This window comes from Trachemys scripta, chromosome 10 (genome assembly GCF_013100865.1).
Source record: "Trachemys scripta elegans isolate TJP31775 chromosome 10, CAS_Tse_1.0, whole genome shotgun sequence".
Lineage (NCBI taxonomy): Eukaryota > Metazoa > Chordata > Testudines > Emydidae > Trachemys > Trachemys scripta.
In genome coordinates this window covers 79588224-79592581 of record NC_048307.1, presented here as the reverse complement: position 1 = coordinate 79592581, position 4358 = coordinate 79588224, and the positions used below count along the sequence as shown (strand labels likewise).

At 53.7% G+C, this 4358-nt stretch overlaps 1 protein-coding gene across 1 annotated transcript in view; it reads left to right on the top strand.

Moving 5' to 3' along the window:
- Positions 1 to 3853: 3853 nt before the first annotated feature.
- DPP8 (dipeptidyl peptidase 8) overlaps positions 3854 to 4358 on the top strand; it is a 39210-nt gene continuing 38705 nt past the window's right edge. Inside the window, exon 1 of the mRNA XM_034782887.1 lies at positions 3854 to 4035. The gene's annotated coding sequence lies outside the window, so the exon portion shown is untranslated. The remainder of the gene's footprint in view (positions 4036 to 4358) is intronic.

The window sequence follows — 4358 nt, the reverse complement described above, 5'->3', positions numbered from 1 at the left end:
CCGGTGCGCACGCGCCCGGGCGCTGACTCTTCCGGCTGCCCGGGGGGCTGGGCCAAGCGAGGGCTTGGTAGGTGGTAGGTCCTAGCCTGTGTATGGTGCGGCTGGACCAGGGGTAGCACCGGTGCGTGGGGCAGCCGGGCCATGGGTGGCGCTGGTGCAGGTAGGCTAGGTAGGGCATGGGGCACCTGGGCCATGGCTAGCACCCGTTTGGCCGAAGTCCATAGCAGATCAGACACAACATCACCCGTTTATTCACCTGCACATCCACCAATGTAATGTGATATACACCGTCATGTGCCAGCAATGCCCCTCTGCTATGGACATCGGCCAAACTGGACAGTCACTGCACAAGAGGATAAATGGACACAAGTCAGATATCAGGAATGGCAATACACAAAAACCTGTAGGAGAACACTTCAACCTCCCTGGCCACACACTAGTAGAGGTAAAGGTAGCCATCCTGCAGCAAAAAAACTTCAGGACCAGACTCCGAAGAGAAACTGCTGAGCTCCAGTTCATTTGCAAATTTGGCACCATCAGATCAGGATTAAACAAAGACTGTGAATGGCTGTCCAACTACAGAAGCAGTTTCTCCTCCCTTGGTGTTCACCCCTCAACTGCTAGAAGAGCACCTCACCCTCCCTGATTGAACTAATCTCGTTATCTCCATACTGATTCTTGCCTGCATATTTATACCTGCCTCTGGAAATTTCCATTACTTGCGTCTGATGAAGTGGGCATTCACCCACAAAAGCTTATGCTCCAATATGTCTGTTAGTCTCAAAGGTGCCACAGGACCCTCTGTTGCTTTCTACAGATCCAGACTAACACGGCTACCCCTCTGATACTTGGCTAGCACCGAGCGATGCATGGTGTTGCTAGGTTGGGCAATGCACCAATGCATGGTGCAGCGAGGCTAGGTACTGCACTAGGGTTTGGTGCAACCAGGCGACAGGTGTGACCTGTTCAGCCAGGCTAGGGATTGCAGCATCGATGTGTGGAACGGTGGGGCTATGGACAGCACTGGCGCTTGGTGCAGCAGGGGCGAGGGGTTGTACCACACCTGTTGCGTTGATGGCACTGATGCCCCAGGAGGAGGCTAATTGGATTGATGAGGTTTCTGGCTCTGAAGTTGCTTAGGCCAGTTGTGCTGGGTGTCTGTGCAGAGTGCCATTCTGGCCCCGCTCAGGACTATGTGGCCACCCTGGGATTATCCCAGGTGATTTTTGGTTCCCCTGTCTGGCTCTGGTGACAACTTTTGACACTGTCTTTCATGACCTTCTCATAAACAAACTAGGGAAATGCAACCTAGATGGAGCTACTACAAGGTGGGTGCATAACTTGTTGGAAAACTGTTCCCAGAGAGCAGTTATCAATGGTTCATAGTCAAGCTGGAAGGGCATAATGAGTGGGGTCCCGCAGGGATCCGTTCTGTGTCTGGGTCTGTTAATATCTTAATTACCGATTTAGATAATGGCATATACCGTACTCTTATGAGGATGATACTAAGCTGGGAGGGGTTGCAAGTGCTTAGGAGGATAGGATTAAAATTCAAAATGCTCTGGACAAACTGGAGAAATGGTCTGAAGTAAATAGGATGAAATTCAAAGTACTCCACTTAGGAAGGAACAATCAGTTGCACACATACAAAATGGGAAATGACTGCCTAGGAAGGAGTACTGCAGAAAGGGATATGGGGGTCATAGTGGATCACAAGCTAAATATGGATCAACAGTGTAACACTGTTACCAAAAAAGCTAACATCATTCTGGGATGTATTAGCAGGAGTGTTGTAAGCACGACACGGAAGTAATTCTTCCGCTCTACTCTGCTCTGATTAGGCCTCAGCTGCAGTATTGTGTCCAATTCTGGCACCACATTTCAGGAAGGATGTGGACAAATTGGAGAGAGTCCAGAGAGGGTCAATAAAAATTATTAAAAGTCTAGAAAACATGACCTATGAGGGAAGATTGAAAAAATTGGGTTTGTTTAGTCTGGAAAAGAGAAGACATTACAGGGGACATAACAGTTTTCAAGTATGTAAAAGGTTGTTACCAGGAGGAGGAAGAAAATTTGTTGTTTTTTTTAACCTCTGAGGACAGGACAAGAAACAATGGGCTTAAATTGCAGCAAGGGCGGTTTAGGTTGGACATTAGGAAAAACTTCCTGTCAGGGTGGTTAAGCACTGGAATAAATTGCCTAGGGCAGTGTTTCCCAAACTTGGGACACCGCTTGTTTAGGGAAAGCTCCTGGCAGGCCGGGCCGGTTTGTTTACCTGCCATGTCCACAGGTCCAGCCGATCGCAGCTCCCACTGGCCGCGGTTTGCTGCTCCAGGCCAATGGGGACTGCGGGAAGCGGCGCCCTTCCCTTTAACACCTGCCAAATATGCACCATTTAACTCCTAGGGTACAGGTTTAGTAGTACTAAAAATATTTGATGTTTGCATGGGACAGCTGAGAGGGATAGAAACTAAGCTGATTCTTAAAGACATTGTTGATTAAGCAGTGAATTTCCCCATAAATTAGGTGGAGGGGGTGGGGAAAATGCCCCACAAAATTCTGAAAACTGTGGAGCAAAGTAGATTGTGAGTGTCACAGTTTCAGGGTAACTGCACCTCCGTCTCCTCCCCGTGGGCCACTCCAGGAATGCCCCATCAGGTCTCCAGCTGGGACCTTTTGCCTCACTTCCTTCTGAATGGGTCTTGAAGTCTGCTCAGATCCCTGTCTTACACTGACTATCCCCCAGCAAGCCAGTCTGCTGAAAGACCAGCACCTGGCTGTACTCTTTTTATGGGTGCCCACAAGCTCTTTCTCAGCAAAGTACGTTTATTTTAAAGACAATAATAGTTCCTATATGCCTGCTAAAAGCTCACCAGAGGTAACCTATCAGTCTTATGTGGCCCTACTAAGCCAAAGACTTTTCAACCTTTCTGCAAGATCTGCGGACTCTCTGGGACAATCCTGCTGTTTGCTGGATGAAAATGAACGCCCCATGTCGGCTCAAGCTCAGCTTTTGATACCAAAAGTTCGTTCTTTGGCGTAGTTTCAGGAAAACCCAGTTTGACTAACTACCCCAGGGGCTGTCTGCTCCTGAGTTGTTTACAGGCCTCAGGGTACTACGCCCCTTCCCTAACTAATACCCCTCCTAATGCACAGGAGTCCTTGTGACTAACACATTTATTTGAGCAAAAGCTTTCAGTAACCTGGGGCGTGTAAACAACTCCTATCCTCAGAGGTTAAATTGTCTCTTTTCCAAGCTGAAAAGTCCCAATCTGGAATGGCTTCCATATGAGCAGAGCTTAATCATACCCATCATCATTTTTGTTGCCCCTTTCCAAGTCCAATATATCCTTTTTTTTTGAGATGGGGCGAAAACATCTGCACACAGTATTCAAGATGTGGGTGGACCCTGGATTTATAGAGCCGCCGCATGATATTTTCTCTTATTATCTATCCCTTTCTTAAGGATTCCCAACATCCTGCTCGCTTTTTTTGGCACATTGGGTGGAGGTTTTCAGAGGATGCTCCACAATGACTCCCTTTCTGGAGGGGCAGCAGCTCACTGAGACCCCGGCATTGTAGATGTAGACTTGGGGTGCTGCGGTCTGTCTGTCTGTTTGATTTGGATCAGTCTTATTTTTTAATAATTTTCTCGGTGTCTGGACCTTGACCAGGACATTTGGCCCTGGACAAAAGATCCGGGGCGACCCCTGCTCTGGGGGTGTCCCTGTCCCCAGGCCCAGGCTGGGTGGGCCCGGACCCTCACCCAGCGGGAGGCCCGGGCAGGGGCGGCGCCGCCTGAGGGGGACGAGAAGCGGGGCGGGCTGCACACCGGCAGCGCCTCCTCCCTCCCTGCCGGGGGCAGTGTCCCGGCTCGGCCGCGCGGGGCGGCTCCGGGGCTGGGCGGCGGCTCCGGAGCGAAGGGACTCGAGGAAACGGAAGCGGCGGCTGCGATCGCCGCCCCCAGTCCGGGCCATCCGCGGCGGCCGGGCCCGCGGGCAGAGCCACCCCGCCGGGAGCCGCCTCCGCCGCGCTGTGAGTAACGGGCCGGGGGAGCCGCGTCCCGGGCCCCGAGCGCCGGGCCTGCCGCGCCTGTCACCGTGGCGACAGGGACGGTACCCCCCCCCCCCCCGGGGGCAGCCCCCCCCCCCCCCCCCCCCCCCCCCCCCCCCCCCCCCCCCCCCCCCCCCCCCCCCCCCCCCCCCCCCCCCCCCCCCCCCCGCCCCGCCCCCCCCCCCCCCGCCGCCCCCCGGCGGCCCCCCCCCCTGCTCGGCGGCCGCCCCTCGCCCCGCACCCGCCGCCCCCGCCAGCCCGGCCCTGCCCCCCCCAGCTCTGCCGGTGCCCCTCACTCCCGACCC